Source organism: Triturus cristatus, chromosome 7 (genome assembly GCF_964204655.1).
Source record: "Triturus cristatus chromosome 7, aTriCri1.1, whole genome shotgun sequence".
NCBI classification, from domain to species: domain Eukaryota; kingdom Metazoa; phylum Chordata; class Amphibia; order Caudata; family Salamandridae; genus Triturus; species Triturus cristatus.
In genome coordinates this window covers 1,474,597,290-1,474,621,092 of record NC_140590.1, presented here as the reverse complement: position 1 = coordinate 1,474,621,092, position 23,803 = coordinate 1,474,597,290, and positions in this window count along the sequence as shown.

Sequence of the window (23,803 nt, the reverse complement as noted above, 5' to 3'; positions counted from 1 at the left end):
ATTTTTGACGATCTGAAGAAAGTTCGACAGGTCACGGGTCATTGTTTTTCATCAGAAAATTGATTTTTTGGACTGTAGAAAAATTGATTCAAAATGTCATTTGGATTGTGCCTCATGTTGAATAACTACTTTTTAAAGCCTCAATGTGACCAAAATTGCCATTTTTACAGACTTTTTCTCCTTCTCAGAAACTTCTATTTTGACTAATTTCAGGCATTAAAATGACTCTAAACACACTTATATTACTACCAAAACTGATAATTCACATGCAATAGTCATTTAGTGTCAAGAAATTAAATATTAAAAAATTACCATTTTTGACCATCTGGAGAATGTTCGACAGGTCACGGGTCATCGTTTTTCATCAAAAAATTGATTTTTTGGACTGTAGAAAAATTGATTCAAAATGTCATTTGGATTGTGCCTCATGTTGAATAATTACTTTTTAAAGCCTCAATGTGACCAAAATTGCCATTTTTACAGACTTTTTCTCCTTCTCAGAAGCTTCTATTTTGACCAATTTCAGGCATTAAAATGACTCTAAACACAGTTATATTAGTTCCAAAAGTGATAATTCACATGCAATAGTCATTTACTGTCAAAAAATTAAATATTAAAAAATTACCATTTTTGACCATCTGGAGAAAGTCCGACAGGTCACGGGTCATCGTTTTTCATCAGAAAATTGATTTTTTGGATTGTAGAAAAATTGATTCAAAATGTCATTTGGATTGTGCCTCATGTTGAATAACTACTGTTTTAAGCCTCAATGTGACCAAAATTGGCATTTTTACAGACTTTTTCTCCTACTCAGAAGCTTCTATTTTGACCAATTTCAGGCATTAAAATGACTCTAAACACACTTATATTAGTTCCAAAATTGATATTTCACATGCAAAAGTCATTTACAGTCAAAAAATTAAATATTAAAAAATTACAATTTTTGACCATCTGGAGAAAGTTCGACAGGTCACGGGTCATCGTTTTTCATCAGAAAATTGATTTTTTTGGACTGTAGAAAAATTGATTCAAAATGTCATTTGGATTGTGCCTCATGTTGAATAACTCCTTTTTAAAGCCTCAAAGTGACCAAAATTGGCATTTTTACAGACATTTTCTCCTACTCAGAAACTTCTATTTCCACCAATTTCAGGGATTAAAATGACTCTAAACACACTTATTTTTGTTCCAAAAGTGATATTTCACATGCAAAAGTCATTTTGAGTCAAAAAATTAAAAATTAAAAAATTACCATTTTTGACCATCTGGAGAAAGTTCGACATTTTTATAACTACTTTTTAAAGCCTCAATGTGACCAAAATTGCCATTTTTACAGACTTTTTCTCCTTCTCAGAAGCTTCTATTTTGACCAATTTCAGGCATTAAAATGACTCTAAACACACTTATATTAGTTCTAAAATTGATATTTCACATGCAATAGTCATTTACTGTCAAAAAATTAAATATTAAAAAATTAACATTTTTGACCATCTGGAGAAAGTTCGACAGGTCACGGGTCATCGTTTTTCATCAGAAAATTGATTTTTTGGACTGTAGAAAAATTGATTCAAAATGTCATTTGGATTGTGCCTCATGTTGAATAACTACTTTTTAAAGCCTCAATGTGACCAAAATTGCCATTTTTACAGACTTTTTCTCCTTCTCAGAAGCTTCTATTTTGACCAATTTCATGCATTAAAATGACTCTAAACACACTTATGTTAGTTCCAAAAGTGATAATTCACATGCAATAGTCATTTACTGTCAAAAAATTAAATATTAAAAAATTACCATTTTTGAATATCTGGAGAAAGTTCAACAGGTCACGGGTCATCGTTTTTCATCAGAAAATTGATTTTTTGGACTGTAGAAAAATTGATTCAAAATGTCATTTGGGTTGTGCCTCATGTTGAATAACTACTTATTGAAGCCTCAATGTGACCAAAATTGGCATTTTTACAGACATTTTCTCCTACTCAGAAACTTCTATTTCGACCAATTTCAGGCATTAAAATGGCTCTAAACACACTTATTATTGTTCCAAAGTGATATTTCACATGCAAAAGTCATTTTGAGTCAAAAAAAAAAATATTAAAAAATTACCATTTTTGATGATCTGAAGAAAGTTCGACAGGTCACGGGTCATCATTTTTCATCAGAAAATTGATTTTTTGGACTGTAGAAAAATTGATTCAAAATGTCATTTGGATTGTGCCTCATGTTGAATAACTACTTTTTAAAGCCTCAATGTGACCAAAATTGGCATTTTTTGCAGACTTTTTCTACTAATCAGAAGCCTTTATTTCAACCAATTTCAGGCACTAAAATGACTCTAAACACACTTATTTCAGTTCCAAAAGTGATAATTCACAAGCAATAGTCATTTACAGTCAAGAAATTAAATATTAATAAATTACCATTTTTGACGATCTGAAGAAAGTTCGACAAGTCACGGGTCATCGTTTTTCATCAAAAAATTGATTTTTTGGACTGTAGAAAAATTGATTCAAAATGTCATTTGGATTGTGCCTCATGTTGAATAACTACTTTTTAAAGCCTCAATTTGACCAAAATTGCCATTTTTACAGACTTTTTCTCCTTCTCAGAAGCTTCTATTTTGACCAATTTCAGGCATTAAAATGACTCTAAACACACTTATATTAGTTCCAAAAGTGATAATTCACATGCAATAGTCATTTACTGTCAAAAAATTAAATATTAAAAAATTACCATTTTTGACTATCTGGAGAAAGTTCGACAGGTCACGGGTCATCGTTTTTCATCAGAAAATTGATTTTTTGACTGTAGAAAAATTGATTCAAAATGTCATTTGGATTGTGCCTCATGTTGAATAACTACTTTTTAAATCCTCAATGTGACCAAAATTGGCATTTTTACAGACATTTTCTCCTACTCAGAAGCTTCTATTTTGACCAATTTCAGGCATTAAAATGACTCTAAACACACTTATTTCAGTTCCAAAAGTGATAATTCACATGCAATAGTCATTTACAGTCAAGAAATTAAATATTAAAACATTACCATTTTTGATGATCTGAAGAAAGTTGGACAGGTCACGGGTCATAGTTTTTCATCAGAAAATTGATTTTTTGGACTGTAGAAAAATTGATTCAAAATGTCATTTGGATTTTGCCTCATGTTGAATAAGTACTTTTTAAAGCCTCAATGTGACCAAAATTGGCATTTTTTGCAGACTTTTTCTACTAATCAGTAGCCTTTATTTCAACCAATTTCAGGCACTAAAATGACTCTAAACACACTTATTTCAGTTCCAAAAGTGATAATTCACAAGCAATAGTCATTTACAGTCAAGAAATTAAATATTAATAAATTACCATTTTTGACGATCTGAAGAAAGTTCGACAAGTCACGGGTCATTGTTTTTCATCAGAAAATTGATTTTTTGGACTGTAGAAAAATTGATTCAAAATGTCATTTGGATTGTGCCTCATGTTGAATAACTACTTTTTAAAGCCTCAATGTGACCAAAATTGCCATTTTTACAGACTTTTTCTCCTTCTCAGAAACTTCTATTTTGACCAATTTCAGGCATTAAAATGACTCTAAACACACTTATATTACTACCAAACGTGATAATTCACATGCAATAGTCATTTACTGTCAAGAAATTAAATATTAAAAAATTACCATTTTTGACCATCTGGAGAATGTTCGACAGGTCACGGGTCATCGTTTTTCATCAAAAAATTGATTTTTTGGACTGTAGAAAAATTGATTCAAAATGTCATTTGGATTGTGCCTCATGTTGAATAACTACTTTTTAAAGCCTCAATGTGACCAAAATTGCCATTTTTACAGACTTTTTCTCCTTCTCAGCTCAGAAGCTTCTATTTTGACCAATTTCAGGCATTAAAATGACTCTAAACACACTTATATTAGTTCCAAAAGTGATAATTCACATGCAATAGTCATTTACTGTCAAAAAATTAAATATTAAAAAATTACCATTTTTGACCATCTGGAGAAAGTCCGACAGGTCACGGGTCATCGTTTTTCATCAGAAAATTGATTTTTTGGATTGTAGAAAAATTGATTCAAAATGTCATTTGGATTGTGCCTCATGTTGAATAACTACTTTTTAAAGCCTCAATGTGACCAAAATTGCCATTTTTACAGACTTTTTCTCCTTCTCAGAAGCTTCTATTTTGACCAATTTCATGCATTAAAATGACTCTAAACACACTTATGTTAGTTCCAAAAGTGATAATTCACATGCAATAGTCATTTACTGTCAAAAAATTAAATATTAAAAAATTACCATTTTTGAATATCTGGAGAAAGTTCGACAGGTCACGGGTCATCGTTTTTCATCAGAAAATTGATTTTTTGGACTGTAGAAAAATTGATTCAAAATGTCATTTGGGTTGTGCCTCATGTTGAATAACTACTTATTGAAGCCTCAATGTGACCAAAATTGGCATTTTTTGCAGACTTTTTCTACTAATCAGAAGCCTTTATTTCAACCAATTTCAGGCACTAAAATGACTCTAAACACACTTATTTCAGTTCCAAAAGTGATAATTCACAAGCAATAGTCATTTACAGTCAAGAAATTAAATATTAATAAATTACCATTTTTGACGATCTGAAGAAAGTTCGACAAGTCACGGGTCATCGTTTTTCATCAGAAAATTGATTTTTTGGACTGTAGAAAAATTGATTCAAAATGTCATTTGGATTTTGCCTCATGTTGAATAAGTACTTTTTAAAGCCTCAATGTGACCAAAATTGGCATTTTTTGCAGACTTTTTCTACTAATCAGTAGCCTTTATTTCAACCAATTTCAGGCACTAAAATGACTCTAAACACACTTATTTCAGTTCCAAAAGTGATAATTCACAAGCAATAGTCATTTACAGTCAAGAAATTAAATATTAATAAATTACCATTTTTGACGATCTGAAGAAAGTTCGACAAGTCACGGGTCATTGTTTTTCATCAGAAAATTGATTTTTTGGACTGTAGAAAAATTGATTCAAAATGTCATTTGGATTGTGCCTCATGTTGAATAACTACTTTTTAAAGCCTCAATGTGACCAAAATTGCCATTTTTACAGACTTTTTCTCCTTCTCAGAAACTTCTATTTTGACCAATTTCAGGCATTAAAATGACTCTAAACACACTTATATTACTACCAAACGTGATAATTCACATGCAATAGTCATTTACTGTCAAGAAATTAAATATTAAAAAATTACCATTTTTGACCATCTGGAGAATGTTCGACAGGTCACGGGTCATCGTTTTTCATCAAAAAATTGATTTTTTGGACTGTAGAAAAATTGATTCAAAATGTCATTTGGATTGTGCCTCATGTTGAATAACTACTTTTTAAAGCCTCAATGTGACCAAAATTGCCATTTTTACAGACTTTTTCTCCTTCTCAGCTCAGAAGCTTCTATTTTGACCAATTTCAGGCATTAAAATGACTCTAAACACACTTATATTAGTTCCAAAAGTGATAATTCACATGCAATAGTCATTTACTGTCAAAAAATTAAATATTAAAAAATTACCATTTTTGACCATCTGGAGAAAGTCCGACAGGTCACGGGTCATCGTTTTTCATCAGAAAATTGATTTTTTGGATTGTAGAAAAATTGATTCAAAATGTCATTTGGATTGTGCCTCATGTTGAATAACTACTTTTTAAAGCCTCAATGTGACCAAAATTGCCATTTTTACAGACTTTTTCTCCTTCTCAGAAGCTTCTATTTTGACCAATTTCATGCATTAAAATGACTCTAAACACACTTATGTTAGTTCCAAAAGTGATAATTCACATGCAATAGTCATTTACTGTCAAAAAATTAAATATTAAAAAATTACCATTTTTGAATATCTGGAGAAAGTTCGACAGGTCACGGGTCATCGTTTTTCATCAGAAAATTGATTTTTTGGACTGTAGAAAAATTGATTCAAAATGTCATTTGGGTTGTGCCTCATGTTGAATAACTACTTTTTGAAGCCTCAATGTGACCAAAATTGGCATTTTTACAGACATTTTCTCCTACTCAGAAACTTCTATTTCGACCAATTTCAGGCATTAAAATGGCTCTAAACACACTTATATTAGTTCCAAAGTGATATTTCACATGCAAAAGTCATTTTGAGTCAAAAAAAAAATATTAAAAAATTACCATTTTTGACGATCTGAAGAAAGTTCGACAGGTCACGGGTCATCGTTTTTCATCAGAAAATTGATTTTTTGGACTGTAGAAAAATTGATTCAAAATGTCATTTGGATGGTGCCTCATGTTGAATAACTACTTTTTAAAGCCTCAATGTGACCAAAATTGCCATTTTTACAGACTTTTTCTCCTACTCAGAAGCTTCTATTTTGACCAATTTCAGGCATTAAAATGACTCTAAACACACTTATTTCAGTTCCAAAAGTGATAATTCACATGCAATAGTCATTTACAGTCAAGAAATTAAATATTAAAAAATTACCATTTTTGATGATCTGAAGAAAGTTCGAGAGGTCACGGGTCATCGTTTTTCATCAGAAAATTGATTTTTTTGGACTGTAGAAAAATTGATTCAAAATGTCATTTGGATTGTGCCTCATGTTGAATAAGTACTTTTTAAAGCCTCAATGTGACCAAAATTGGCATTTTTTGCAGACTTTTTCTACTACTCAGAAGCCTCTATTTCAACTAATTTCAGGCATTAAAATGACTCTAAACACACTTATATTAGTTCCAAAAGTGATAATTCACATGCAATAGTCATTTACTGTCAAAAAATTAAATAATAAAAATATACCATTTTTGATCATCTGGAGAAAGTTCGACAGGTCATGGGTCATCGTTTTTCATCAGAAAATTGATTTTTTGGACTGTAGAAAAATTGATTCAAAATGTCATTTGGATTGTGCCTCATGTTGAATAAGTACTTTTTAAATCCTCAATGTGACCAAAATTGGCATTTTTTGTAGACTTTTTCTACTACTCAGAAGCCTCTATTTCAACCAATTTCAGGCATTAAAATGACTCTAAACACACTTATATTAGTTCCAAAAGTGATAATTCACATGCAATAGTCATTTACTGTCAAAAAATTTAATAATAAAAAATTACCATTTTTGACCATCTGGAGAAAGTTCGACAGGTCATGGGTCATCGTTTTTCAACAGAAAATAGTTTCTTTTGGACTGTAGAAAAATTGATTCAAAATGTCATTTGGATTGTGCCTCATGTTGAATAACTACTTTTAAAAGCCTCAATGTGAACAAAATTGGCATTTTTACAGACTTTTTCTCCTACTCAGAAACTTCTATTTCGAACAATTTCAGGCATTAAAATGCCTCTAAACAGACTTATTTTTGTTCCAAATGTGATATTTCACATGCAAAAGTCATTTTGAGTCAAAAAATTAAATATTAAAAATTTACCATTTTTGACCATCTGGAGAAAGTTCGACAGGTCACGGGTCATCAATTTCATCAGAAAATTGATTTTTTGGACTGTAGAAAAATTGATTCAAAATGTCATTTGGATTGTGCCTCATGTTGAATAACTACTTTTTAAAGCCTCAATGTGACCAAAATTGCCATTTTTACAGACTTTTTCTCCTTCTCAGAAACTTCTATTTTGACCAATTTCAGGCATTAAAATTACTCTAAACACACTTATATTACTACCAAAAGTGATAATTCACATGCAATAGTCATTTACTGTCAAGAAATTAAATATTAAAAAATTACCATTTTTGACCATCTGGAGAATGTTCGACAGGTCACGGGTCATCGTTTTTCATCAAAAAATTGATTTTTTGGACTGTAGAAAAATTGATTCAAAATGTCATTTGGATTGTGCCTCATGTTGAATAACTACTTTTTAAAGCCTCAATGTGACCAAAATTGCCATTTTTACAGACTTTTTCTCCTTCTCAGAAGCTTCTATTTTGACCAATTTCAGGCATTAAAATGACTCTAAACACACTTATATTAGTTCCAAAAGTGATAATTCACATGCAATAGTCATTTACTGTCAAAAAATTAAATATTAAAAAATTACAATTTTTGACCATCTGGAGAAAGTCCGACAGGTCACGGGTCATCGTTTTTCATCAGAAAATTGATTTTTTGGATTGTAGAAAAATTGATTCAAAATGTCATTTGGATTGTGCCTCATGTTGAATAACTACTGTTTTAAGCCTCAATGTGACCAAAATTGGCATTTTTACAGACTTTTTCTCCTACTCAGAAGCTTCTATTTTGACCAATTTCAGGCATTAAAATGACTCTAAACACACTTATATTAGTTCTAAAATTGATATTTCACATGCAAAAGTCATTTACAGTCAAAAAATTAAATATTAAAAAATTACAATTTTTGACCATCTGGAGAAAGTTCGACAGGTCACGGGTCATCGTTTTTCATCAGAAAATTGATTTTTTTGGACTGTAGAAAAATTGATTCAAAATGTCATTTGGATTGTGCCTCATGTTGAATAACTCCTTTTTAAAGCCTCAATGTGACCAAAATTGCCATTTTTACAGACTTTTTCTCCTTCTCAGAAGCTTCTATTTTGACCAATTTCAGGCATTAAAATGACTCTAAACACACTTATATTCGTTGCAGAAGTGATAATTCACATGCAATAGTCATTTACTGTCAAGAAATTAAATATTAAAAAATTACCATTTTTGACCATCTGGAGAATGTTCGACAGGTCACGGGTCATCGTTTTTCATCAAAAAATTGATTTTTTGGACTGTAGAAAAATTGATTCAAAATGTCATTTGGATTGTGCCTCATGTTGAATAACTACTTTTTAAAGCCTCAATGTGACCAAAATTGCCATTTTTACAGACTTTTTCTCCTTCTCAGAAGCTTCTATTTTGACCAATTTCAGGCATTAAAATGACTCTAAACACACTTATATTAGTTCCAAAAGTGATAATTCACATGCAATAGTCATTTACTGTCAAAAAATTAAATATTAAAAAATTACAATTTTTGACCATCTGGAGAAAGTCCGACAGGTCACGGGTCATCGTTTTTCATCAGAAAATTGATTTTTTGGATTGTAGAAAAATTGATTCAAAATGTCATTTGGATTGTGCCTCATGTTGAATAACTACTGTTTTAAGCCTCAATGTGACCAAAATTGGCATTTTTACAGACTTTTTCTCCTACTCAGAAGCTTCTATTTTGACCAATTTCAGGCATTAAAATGACTCTAAACACACTTATATTAGTTCTAAAATTGATATTTCACATGCAAAAGTCATTTACAGTCAAAAAATTAAATATTAAAAAATTACAATTTTTGACCATCTGGAGAAAGTTCGACAGGTCACGGGTCATCGTTTTTCATCAGAAAATTGATTTTTTTGGACTGTAGAAAAATTGATTCAAAATGTCATTTGGATTGTGCCTCATGTTGAATAACTCCTTTTTAAAGCCTCAATGTGACCAAAATTGCCATTTTTACAGACTTTTTCTCCTTCTCAGAAGCTTCTATTTTGACCAATTTCAGGCATTAAAATGACTCTAAACACACTTATATTCGTTGCAGAAGTGATAATTCACATGCAATAGTCATTTACTGTCAAAAAATTAAATATTAAAAAATTAACATTTTTGACCATCTGGAGAAAGTTCGACAGGTCACGGGTCATCGTTTTTCATCAGAAAATTGATTTTTTGGACTGTAGAAAAATTGATTCAAAATGTCATTTGGATTGTGCCTCATGTTGAATAACTACTTTTTAAAGCCTCAATGTGACCAAAATTGCCATTTTTACAGACTTTTTCTCCTTCTCAGAAGCTTCTATTTTGACCAATTTCAGGCATTAAAATGACTCTAAACACACTTATATTAGTTCCAAAAGTGATAATTCACATGCAATAGTCATTTACTGTCAAAAAATTAAATATTAAAAAATTACAATTTTTGACCATCTGGAGAAAGTCCGACAGGTCACGGGTCATCGTTTTTCATCAGAAAATTGATTTTTTGGATTGTAGAAAAATTGATTCAAAATGTCATTTGGATTGTGCCTCATGTTGAATAACTACTGTTTTAAGCCTCAATGTGACCAAAATTGGCATTTTTACAGACTTTTTCTCCTACTCAGAAGCTTCTATTTTGACCAATTTCAGGCATTAAAATGACTCTAAACACACTTATATTAGTTCTAAAATTGATATTTCACATGCAAAAGTCATTTACAGTCAAAAAATTAAATATTAAAAAATTACAATTTTTGACCATCTGGAGAAAGTTCGACAGGTCACGGGTCATCGTTTTTCATCAGAAAATTGATTTTTTTGGACTGTAGAAAAATTGATTCAAAATGTCATTTGGATTGTGCCTCATGTTGAATAACTCCTTTTTAAAGCCTCAATGTGACCAAAATTGCCATTTTTACAGACTTTTTCTCCTTCTCAGAAGCTTCTATTTTGACCAATTTCAGGCATTAAAATGACTCTAAACACACTTATATTCGTTGCAGAAGTGATAATTCACATGCAATAGTCATTTACTGTCAAAAAATTAAATATTAAAAAATTAACATTTTTGACCATCTGGAGAAAGTTCGACAGGTCACGGGTCATCGTTTTTCATCAGAAAATTGATTTTTTGGACTGTAGAAAAATTGATTCAAAATGTCATTTGGATTGTGCCTCATGTTGAATAACTACTTTTTAAAGCCTCAATGTGACCAAAATTGCCATTTTTACAGACTTTTTCTCCTTCTCAGAAACTTCTATTTTGACCAATTTCAGGCATTAAAATGACTCTAAACACACTTATATTACTACCAAAAGTGATAATTCACATGCAATAGTCATTTACTGTCAAGAAATTAAATATTAAAAAATTACCATTTTTGACCATCTGGAGAATGTTCGACAGGTCACGGGTCATCGTTTTTCATCAAAAAATTGATTTTTTGGACTGTAGAAAAATTGATTCAAAATGTCATTTGGATTGTGCCTCATGTTGAATAACTACTTTTTAAAGCCTCAATGTGACCAAAATTGCCATTTTTACAGACTTTTTCTCCTTCTCAGAAGCTTCTATTTTGACCAATTTCAGGCATTAAAATGACTCTAAACACACTTATATTAGTTCCAAAAGTGATAATTCACATGCAATAGTCATTTACTGTCAAAAAATTAAATATTAAAAAATTACAATTTATGACCATCTGGAGAAAGTCCGACAGGTCACGGGTCATCGTTTTTCATCAGAAAATTGATTTTTTGGATTGTAGAAAAATTGATTCAAAATGTCATTTGGATTGTGCCTCATGTTGAATAACTACTGTTTTAAGCCTCAATGTGACCAAAATTGGCATTTTTACAGACTTTTTCTCCTACTCAGAAGCTTCTATTTTGACCAATTTCAGGCATTAAAATGACTCTAAACACACTTATATTAGTTCTAAAATTGATATTTCACATGCAAAAGTCATTTACAGTCAAAAAATTAAATATTAAAAAATTACAATTTTTGACCATCTGGAGAAAGTTCGACAGGTCACGGGTCATCGTTTTTCATCAGAAAATTGATTTTTTTGGACTGTAGAAAAATTGATTCAAAATGTCATTTGGATTGTGCCTCATGTTGAATAACTCCTTTTTAAAGCCTCAATGTGACCAAAATTGGCATTTTTACAGACATTTTCTCCTACTCAGAAACTTCTATTTCCACCAATTTCAGGGATTAAAATGACTCTAAACACACTTATTTGTGTTCCAAAAGTGATATTTCACATGCAAAAGTCATTTTGAGTCAAAAAATTAAAAATTAAAAAATTACCATTTTTGACCATCTGGAGAAAGTTCGACATCTTTATAACTACTTTTTAAAGCCTCAATGTGACCAAAATTGCCATTTTTACAGACTTTTTCTCCTTCTCAGAAGCTTCTATTTTGACCAATTTCAGGCATTAAAATGACTCTAAACACACTTATATTAGTTCCAAAAGTGATAATTCACATGCAATAGTCATTTACTGTCAAAAAATTAAATATTAAAAAATTACCATTTTTGACTATCTGGAGACAGTTCGACAGGTCACGGGTCATCGTTTTTCATCAGAAAATTGATTTTTTGGACTGTAGAAAAATTGATTCAAAATGTCATTTGGATTGTGCCTCATGTTGAATAACTACTTTTTAAAGCCTCAATGTGACCAAAATTGGCATTTTTACAGACATTTTCTCCTACTCAGAAACTTCTATTTCGACCAATTTCAGGGATTAAAATGACTCTAAACACACTTATTTTAGTTCCAAAAGTGATAATTCACATGCAATAGTCATTTACAGTCAAAAAATTAAATATTAAAAAATTACCATTTTTGACCATCTGGAGAAAATTCGACAGGTCGCGGATCATCGTTTTACATCAGGAAATTGATTTTTTGGACTGTGGAAGAATTGATTCAAAATGTAATTTGGATTGTGCCTCATGTTGAATAACTACTTTTTAAAGCCTCAATGTGACAAAAAGTGCCATTTTTACAGACTTTTTGTCCTACTCAGAAGCTTTTATTTTGACCAAATTCAGGCATTAAAATGACTCTAAACACACTTATTTTTGTTCCAAATGTGATATTTCACATGCAAATGTCATTTACAGTCAAAAAATTAAATATTACAAAATTACCATTTTTGACCAACTGGAGATAGTTCGACAGGTCACGGGTCATCGTTTTTCATCAGAAAATTGATTTTTTGGACTGTAGAAAAATTGATTCAAAATGTCATTTGGATTGTGCCTCATGTTGAATAACTACTTTCTAAAGCCTCAATGTGACCAAAATTGCCTTTTTTACAGACTTTTTCTACTACTCAGAAGCTTCTATTTCGACCAATTTCAGGCATTAAAATGACTCTAAACACACTTATTTTAGTTCCAAAAGTGATAATTCACATGCAATAGTCATTTACAGTCAAAAAATTCAATATTAAAAAATTACCATTTTTGACCATCTGGAGAAAATTCGACAGGTCGCGGATCATCGTTTTTCATCAGAAAATTGATTGTTTGGACTGTGGAAGAATTGATTCAAAATTTTATTTGGATTGTGCCTCATGTTGAATAACTACTTTTTAAAGCCTCAATGTGACCAAAAGTGCCATTTTTACAGACTTTTTCTCCTACTCAGAAGCTTTTATTTTGACCAATTTCAGGCATTAAAATGACTCTAAACACACTTATTTTTGTTCCAAATGTGATATTTCACATGCAAATGTCATTTACAGTCAAAAAATTAAATATTACAAAATTACCATTTTTGACCAACTGGAGATAGTTCGACAGGTCACGGGTCATCGTTTTTCATCAGAAAATTGATTTTTTGGACTGTAGAAAAATTGATTCAAAATGTCATTTGGATTGTGCCTCATGTTGAATAACTACTTTCTAAAGCCTCAATTTGACCAAAATTGCATTTTTTACAGACTTTTTCTCCTACTCAGAAGCTTCTATTTCGACCAATTTCAGGCATTAAAATGACTCTAAACACACTTATTTTAGTTCCAAAAGTGATAATTCACATGCAATAGTCATTTACAGTCAAAAAATTAAATATTAAAAAATTACCATTTTTGACCATCTGGAGAAAATTCGACCGGTCGCGGATCATCGTTTTTCATCAGAAAATTGATTGTTTGGACTGTAGAAAAATTGATTCAAAATGTCATTTGGATTGTGCCTCATGTTGAATAACTACTTTTTAAAGCCTCAATGTGACCAAAATTGCCATTTTTACAGACTTTTTCTCCTTCTCAGAAACTTCTATTTTGACCAATTTCAGGCATTAAAATGACTCTAAACACACTTATATTACTACCAAAAGTGATAATTCACATGCAATAGTCATTTACTGTCAAGAAATTAAATATTAAAAAATTACCATTTTTGACCATCTGGAGAATGTTCGACAGGTCACGGGTCATCGTTTTTCATCAAAAAATTGATTTTTTGGACTGTAGAAAAATTGATTCAAAATGTCATTTGGATTGTGCCTCATGTTGAATAACTACTTTTTAAAGCCTCAATGTGACCAAAATTGCCATTTTTACAGACTTTTTCTCCTTCTCAGAAGCTTCTATTTTGACCAATTTCAGGCATTAAAATGACTCTAAACACACTTATATTAGTTCCAAAAGTGATAATTCACATGCAATAGTCATTTACTGTCAAAAAATTAAATATTAAAAAATTACAATTTTTGACCATCTGGAGAAAGTCCGACAGGTCACGGGTCATCGTTTTTCATCAGAAAATTGATTTTTTGGATTGTAGAAAAATTGATTCAAAATGTCATTTGGATTGTGCCTCATGTTGAATAACTACTGTTTTAAGCCTCAATGTGACCAAAATTGGCATTTTTACAGACTTTTTCTCCTACTCAGAAGCTTCTATTTTGACCAATTTCAGGCATTAAAATGACTCTAAACACACTTATATTAGTTCTAAAATTGATATTTCACATGCAAAAGTCATTTACAGTCAAAAAATTAAATATTAAAAAATTACAATTTTTGACCATCTGGAGAAAGTTCGACAGGTCACGGGTCATCGTTTTTCATCAGAAAATTGATTTTTTTGGACTGTAGAAAAATTGATTCAAATGTCATTTGGATTGTGCCTCATGTTGAATAACTCCTTTTTAAAGCCTCAATGTGACCAAAATTGGCATTTTTACAGACATTTTCTCCTACTCAGAAACTTCTATTTCCACCAATTTCAGGGATTAAAATGACTCTAAACACACTTATTTGTGTTCCAAAAGTGATATTTCACATGCAAAAGTCATTTTGAGTCAAAAAATTAAAAATTAAAAAATTACCATTTTTGACCATCTGGAGAAAGTTCGACATCTTTATAACTACTTTTTAAAGCCTCAATGTGACCAAAATTGCCATTTTTACAGACTTTTTCTCCTTCTCAGAAGCTTCTATTTTGACCAATTTCAGGCATTAAAATGACTCTAAACACACTTATATTAGTTCCAAAAGTGATAATTCACATGCAATAGTCATTTACTGTCAAAAAATTAAATATTAAAAAATTACCATTTTTGACTATCTGGAGACAGTTCGACAGGTCACGGGTCATCGTTTTTCATCAGAAAATTGATTTTTTGGACTGTAGAAAAATTGATTCAAAATGTCATTTGGATTGTGCCTCATGTTGAATAACTACTTTTTAAAGCCTCAATGTGACCAAAATTGGCATTTTTACAGACATTTTCTCCTACTCAGAAACTTCTATTTCGACCAATTTCAGGGATTAAAATGACTCTAAACACACTTATTTTAGTTCCAAAAGTGATAATTCACATGCAATAGTCATTTACAGTCAAAAAATTAAATATTAAAAAATTACCATTTTTGACCATCTGGAGAAAATTCGACAGGTCGCGGATCATCGTTTTACATCAGGAAATTGATTTTTTGGACTGTGGAAGAATTGATTCAAAATGTAATTTGGATTGTGCCTCATGTTGAATAACTACTTTTTAAAGCCTCAATGTGACAAAAAGTGCCATTTTTACAGACTTTTTGTCCTACTCAGAAGCTTTTATTTTGACCAAATTCAGGCATTAAAATGACTCTAAACACACTTATTTTTGTTCCAAATGTGATATTTCACATGCAAATGTCATTTACAGTCAAAAAATTAAATATTACAAAATTACCATTTTTGACCAACTGGAGATAGTTCGACAGGTCACGGGTCATCGTTTTTCATCAGAAAATTGATTTTTTGGACTGTAGAAAAATTGATTCAAAATGTCATTTGGATTGTGCCTCATGTTGAATAACTACTTTCTAAAGCCTCAATGTGACCAAATTGCCTTTTTTACAGACTTTTTCTACTACTCAGAAGCTTCTATTTCGACCAATTTCAGGCATTAAAATGACTCTAAACACACTTATTTTAGTTCCAAAAGTGATAATTCACATGCAATAGTCATTTACAGTCAAAAAATTCAATATTAAAAAATTACCATTTTTGACCATCTGGAGAAAATTCGACAGGTCGCGGATCATCGTTTTTCATCAGAAAATTGATTGTTTGGACTGTGGAAGAATTGATTCAAAATTTTATTTGGATTGTGCCTCATGTTGAATAACTACTTTTTAAAGCCTCAATGTGACCAAAAGTGCCATTTTTACAGACTTTTTCTCCTACTCAGAAGCTTTTATTTTGACCAATTTCAGGCATTAAAATGACTCTAAACACACTTATTTTTGTTCCAAATGTGATATTTCACATGCAAATGTCATTTACAGTCAAAAAATTAAATATTACAAAATTACCATTTTTGACCAACTGGAGATAGTTCGACAGGTCACGGGTCATCGTTTTTCATCAGAAAATTGATTTTTTGGACTGTAGAAAAATTGATTCAAAATGTCATTTGGATTGTGCCTCATGTTGAATAACTACTTTCTAAAGCCTCAATTTGACCAAAATTGCATTTTTTACAGACTTTTTCTCCTACTCAGAAGCTTCTATTTCGACCAATTTCAGGCATTAAAATGACTCTAAACACACTTATTTTAGTTCCAAAAGTGATAATTCACATGCAATAGTCATTTACAGTCAAAAAATTAAATATTAAAAAATTACCATTTTTGACCATCTGGAGAAAATTCGACCGGTCGCGGATCATCGTTTTTCATCAGAAAATTGATTGTTTGGACTGTAGAAAAATTGATTCAAAATGTCATTTGGATTGTGCCTCATGTTGAATAACTACTTTTTAAAGCCTCAATGTGACCAAAATTGCCATTTTTACAGACTTTTTCTCCTTCTCAGAAACTTCTATTTTGACCAATTTCAGGCATTAAAATGACTCTAAACACACTTATATTACTACCAAAAGTGATAATTCACATGCAATAGTCATTTACTGTCAAGAAATTAAATATTAAAAAATTACCATTTTTGACCATCTGGAGAATGTTCGACAGGTCACGGGTCATCGTTTTTCATCAAAAAATTGATTTTTTGGACTGTAGAAAAATTGATTCAAAATGTCATTTGGATTGTGCCTCATGTTGAATAACTACTTTTTAAAGCCTCAATGTGACCAAAATTGCCATTTTTACAGACTTTTTCTCCTTCTCAGAAGCTTCTATTTTGACCAATTTCAGGCATTAAAATGACTCTAAACACACTTATATTAGTTCCAAAAGTGATAATTCACATGCAATAGTCATTTACTGTCAAAAAATTAAATATTAAAAAATTACAATTTTTGACCATCTGGAGAAAGTCCGACAGGTCACGGGTCATCGTTTTTCATCAGAAAATTGATTTTTTGGATTGTAGAAAAATTGATTCAAAATGTCATTTGGATTGTGCCTCATGTTGAATAACTACTGTTTTAAGCCTCAATGTGACCAAAATTGGCATTTTTACAGACTTTTTCTCCTACTCAGAAGCTTCTATTTTGACCAATTTCAGGCATTAAAATGACTCTAAACACACTTATATTAGTTCTAAAATTGATATTTCACATGCAAAAGTCATTTACAGTCAAAAAATTAAATATTAAAAAATTACAATTTTTGACCATCTGGAGAAAGTTCGACAGGTCACGGGTCATCGTTTTTCATCAGAAAATTGATTTTTTTGGACTGTAGAAAAATTGATTCAAAATGTCATTTGGATTGTGCCTCATGTTGAATAACTCCTTTTTAAAGCCTCAATGTGACCAAAATTGCCATTTTTACAGACTTTTTCTCCTTCTCAGAAGCTTCTATTTTGACCAATTTCAGGCATTAAAATGACTCTAAACACACTTATATTCGTTGCAGAAGTGATAATTCACATGCAATAGTCATTTACTGTCAAGAAATTAAATATTAAAAAATTACAATTTTTGACCATCTGGAGAAAGTCCGACAGGTCACGGGTCATCGTTTTTCATCAGAAAATTGATTTTTTGGATTGTAGAAAAATTGATTCAAAATGTCATTTGGATTGTGCCTCATGTTGAATAACTACTGTTTTAAGCCTCAATGTGACCAAAATTGGCATTTTTACAGACTTTTTCTCCTACTCAGAAGCTTCTATTTTGACCAATTTCAGGCATTAAAATGACTCTAAACACACTTATATTAGTTCTAAAATTGATATTTCACATGCAAAAGTCATTTACAGTCAAAAAATTAAATATTAAAAAATTACAATTTTTGACCATCTGGAGAAAGTTCGACAGGTCACGGGTCATCGTTTTTCATCAGAAAATTGATTTTTTTGGACTGTAGAAAAATTGATTCAAAATGTCATTTGGATTGTGCCTCATGTTGAATAACTCCTTTTTAAAGCCTCAATGTGACCAAAATTGCCATTTTTACAGACTTTTTCTCCTTCTCAGAAGCTTCTATTTTGACCAATTTCAGGCATTAAAATGACTCTAAACACACTTATATTCGTTGCAGAAGTGATAATTCACATGCAATAGTCATTTACTGTCAAAAAATTAAATATTAAAAAATTAACATTTTTGACCATCTGGAGAAAGTTCGACAGGTCACGGGTCATCGTTTTTCATCAGAAAATTGATTTTTTGGACTGTAGAAAAATTGATTCAAAATGTCATTTGGATTGTGCCTCATGTTGAATAACTACTTTTTAAAGCCTCAATGTGACCAAAATTGCCATTTTTACAGACTTTTTCTCCTTCTCAGAAGCTTCTATTTTGACCAATTTCAGGCATTAAAATGACTCTAAACACACTTATATTAGTTCCAAAAGTGATAATTCACATGCAATAGTCATTTACTGTCAAAAAATTAAAAATTAAAAAATTACAATTTTTGACCATCTGGAGAAAGTCCGACAGGTCACGGGTCATCGTTTTTCATCAGAAAATTGATTTTTTGGATTGTAGAAAAATTGATTCAAAATGTCATTTGGATTGTGCCTCATGTTGAATAACTACTGTTTTAAGCCTCAATGTGACCAAAATTGGCATTTTTACAGACTTTTTCTCCTACTCAGAAGCTTCTATTTTGACCAATTTCAGGCATTAAAATGACTCTAAACACACTTATGTTAGTTCTAAAATTGATATTTCACATGCAAAAGTCATTTACAGTCAAAAAATTAAATATTAAAAAATTACAATTTTTGACCATCTGGAGAAAGTTCGACAGGTCACGGGTCATCGTTTTTCATCAGAAAATTGATTTTTTTGGACTGTAGAAAAATTGATTCAAAATGTCATTTGGATTGTGCCTCATGTTGAATAACTCCTTTTTAAAGCCTCAATGTGACCAAAATTGCCATTTTTACAGACTTTTTCTCCTTCTCAGAAGCTTCTATTTTGACCAATTTCAGGCATTAAAATGACTCTAAACACACTTATATTCGTTGCAGAAGTGATAATTCACATGCAATAGTCATTTACTGTCAAAAAATTAAATATTAAAAAATTAACATTTTTGACCATCTGGAGAAAGTTCGACAGGTCACGGGTCATCGTTTTTCATCAGAAAATTGATTTTTTGGACTGTAGAAAAATTGATTCAAAATGTCATTTGGATTGTGCCTCATGTTGAATAACTACTTTTTAAAGCCTCAATGTGACCAAAATTGCCATTTTTACAGACTTTTTCTCCTTCTCAGAAACTTCTATTTTGACCAATTTCAGGCATTAAAATGACTCTAAACACACTTATATTACTACCAAAAGTGATAATTCACATGCAATAGTCATTTACTGTCAAGAAATTAAATATTAAAAAATTACCATTTTTGACCATCTGGAGAATGTTCGACAGGTCACGGGTCATCGTTTTTCATCAAAAAATTGATTTTTTGGACTGTAGAAAAATTGATTCAAAATGTCATTTGGATTGTGCCTCATGTTGAATAACTACTTTTTAAAGCCTCAATGTGACCAAAATTGCCATTTTTACAGACTTTTTCTCCTTCTCAGAAGCTTCTATTTTGACCAATTTCAGGCATTAAAATGACTCTAAACACACTTATATTAGTTCCAAAAGTGATAATTCACATGCAATAGTCATTTACTGTCAAAAAATTAAATATTAAAAAATTACAATTTTTGACCATCTGGAGAAAGTCCGACAGGTCACGGGTCATCGTTTTTCATCAGAAAATTGATTTTTTGGATTGTAGAAAAATTGATTCAAAATGTCATTTGGATTGTGCCTCATGTTGAATAACTACTGTTTTAAGCCTCAATGTGACCAAAATTGGCATTTTTACAGACTTTTTCTCCTACTCAGAAGCTTCTATTTTGACCAATTTCAGGCATTAAAATGACTCTAAACACACTTATATTAGTTCTAAAATTGATATTTCACATGCAAAAGTCATTTACAGTCAAAAAATTAAATATTAAAAAATTACAATTTTTGACCATCTGGAGAAAGTTCGACAGGTCACGGGTCATCGTTTTTCATCAGAAAATTGATTTTTTTGGACTGTAGAAAAATTGATTCAAAATGTCATTTGGATTGTGCCTCATGTTGAATAACTCCTTTTTAAAGCCTCAATGTGACCAAAATTGGCATTTTTACAGACATTTTCTCCTACTCAGAAACTTCTATTTCCACCAATTTCAGGGATTAAAATGACTCTAAACACACTTATTTGTGTTCCAAAAGTGATATTTCACATGCAAAAGTCATTTTGAGTCAAAAAATTAAAAATTAAAAAATTACCATTTTTGACCATCTGGAGAAAGTTCGACATCTTTATAACTACTTTTTAAAGCCTCAATGTGACCAAAATTGCCATTTTTACAGACTTTTTCTCCTTCTCAGAAGCTTCTATTTTGACCAATTTCAGGCATTAAAATGACTCTAAACACACTTATATTAGTTCCAAAAGTGATAATTCACATGCAATAGTCATTTACTGTCAAAAAATTAAATATTAAAAAATTACCATTTTTGACTATCTGGAGACAGTTCGACAGGTCACGGGTCATCGTTTTTCATCAGAAAATTGATTTTTTGGACTGTAGAAAAATTGATTCAAAATGTCATTTGGATTGTGCCTCATGTTGAATAACTACTTTTTAAAGCCTCAATGTGACCAAAATTGGCATTTTTACAGACATTTTCTCCTACTCAGAAACTTCTATTTCGACCAATTTCAGGGATTAAAATGACTCTAAACACACTTATTTGTGTTCCAAAAGTGATATTTCACATGCAAAAGTCATTTTGAGTCAAAAAATTAAAAACTTAAAAAATTACCATTTTTGACCATCTGGAGAAAGTTCGACATCTTTATAACTACTTTTTAAAGCCTCGATGTGACCAAAATTGCCATTTTTACAGACTTTTTCTCCTTCTCAGAAGCTTCTATTTTGACCAATTTCAGGCATTAAAATGACTCTAAACACACTTATATTAGTTCCAAAAGTGATAATTCACATGCAATAGTCATTTACTGTCCAAAAATTAAATATTAAAAAATTACCATTTTTGACCATCTAGAGAAAGTTCGACAGGTCGGGTCATCGTTTTTCATCAGAAAATTGATTTTTTGGACTGTAGAAAAATTGATTCAAAATGTCATTTGGATTGTGCCTCATGTTGAATAACTACTTTTTAAAGCCTCAATGTGACCAAAATTGGCATTTTTTGTAGACTTTTTCTACTACTCAGAAGTCTCTATTTCAACCAATTTCATGCATTAAAATGACTCTAAACACACTTATATTAGTTCCAAAAGTAATAATTCACATGCAGTAGTCATTTTCTGTCAAAAAATTAAATAATAAAAAATTACCATTTTTGACTATCTGGAGAAAGTTAGACTGGTCACGGGTCATCGTTTTTCATCAGAAAATAGTTTTTTGGGACTGTAGAAAAATTGATTCAAAATGTCATTTGGATTGTGCCTCATGTTGAATAAATACTTTTTAAAGCCTCAATGTGACCAAAATTGGAATTTTTACAGACATTTTCTCCTACTCAGAAACTTCTATTTCCACCAATTTCAGGGATTAAAATGACTCTAAACACACTTATTTTTGTTCCAAATGTGATATTTCACATGCAAAAGTCATTTTGAGTCAAAAAATTAAAAATTCAAAAATTACCATTTTTGACCATCTGGAGAAAGTTCGACATCTTTATAACTACTTTTTAAAGCCTCAATGTGACCAAAATTGCCATTTTTACAGACTTTTTCTCCTTCTCAGAAGCTTCTATTTTGACCAATTTCAGGCATTAAAATGACTCTAAACACACTTATATTAGTTCCAAAAGTGATAATTCACATGCAATAGTCATTTACTGTCAAAAAATTAAATATTAAAAAATTACCATTTTTGACCATCTGGAGAAAGTTCGACAGGTCACGGGTCATCGTTTTTCATCAGAAAATTGCTTTTTTGGACTGTAGAAAAATTGATTCAAATTGTCATTTGGATTGTGCCTCATGTTGAATAACTACTTTTTAAAGCCTCAATGTGACCAAAATTGCCATTTTTACAGACTTTTTCTCCTTCTCAGAAGCTTCTATTTTGACCAATTTCAGGCATTAAAATGACTCTAAACACACTTATATTAGTTCCAAAAGTGATAATTCACATGCAATAGTCATTTACTGTCAAAAAATTAAATATTAAAAAATTACAATTTTTGACCATCTGGAGAAAGTCCGACAGGTCACGGGTCATCGTTTTTCATCAGAAAATTGATTTTTTGGATTGTAGAAAAATTGATTCAAAATGTCATTTGGATTGTGCCTCATGTTGAATAACTACTGTTTTAAGCCTCAATGTGACCAAAATTGGCATTTTACAGACTTTTTCTCCTACTCAGAAGCTTCTATTTTGACCAATTTCAGGCATTAAAATGACTCTAAACACACTTATATTAGTTCTAAAATTGATATTTCACATGCAAAAGTCATTTACAGTCAAAAAATTAAATATTAAAAAATTACAATTTTTGACCATCTGGAGAAAGTTCGACAGGTCACGGGTCATCGTTTTTCATCAGAAAATTGATTTTTTTGGACTGTAGAAAAATTGATTCAAAATGTCATTTGGATTGTGCCTCATGTTGAATAACTCCTTTTTAAAGCCTCAATGTGACCAAAATTGGCATTTTTACAGACATTTTCTCCTACTCAGAAACTTCTATTTCCACCAATTTCAGGGATTAAAATGACTCTAAACACACTTATTTGTGTTCCAAAAGTGATATTTCACATGCAAAAGTCATTTTGAGTCAAAAAATTAAAAATTAAAAAATTACCATTTTTGACCATCTGGAGAAAGTTCGACATCTTTATAACTACTTTTTAAAGCCTCAATGTGACCAAAATTGCCATTTTTACAGACTTTTTCTCCTTCTCAGAAGCTTCTATTTTGACCAATTTCAGGCATTAAAATGACTCTAAACACACTTATATTAGTTCCAAAAGTGATAATTCACATGCAATAGTCATTTACTGTCAAAAAATTAAATATTAAAAAATTACCATTTTTGACTATCTGGAGACAGTTCGACAGGTCACGGGTCATCGTTTTTCATCAGAAAATTGATTTTTTGGACTGTAGAAAAATTGATTCAAAATGTCATTTGGATTGTGCCTCATGTTGAATAACTACTTTTTAAAGCCTCAATGTGACCAAAATTGGCATTTTTACAGACATTTTCTCCTACTCAGAAACTTCTATTTCGACCAATTTCAGGGATTAAAATGACTCTAAACACACTTATTTGTGTTCCAAAAGTGATATTTCACATGCAAAAGTCATTTTGAGTCAAA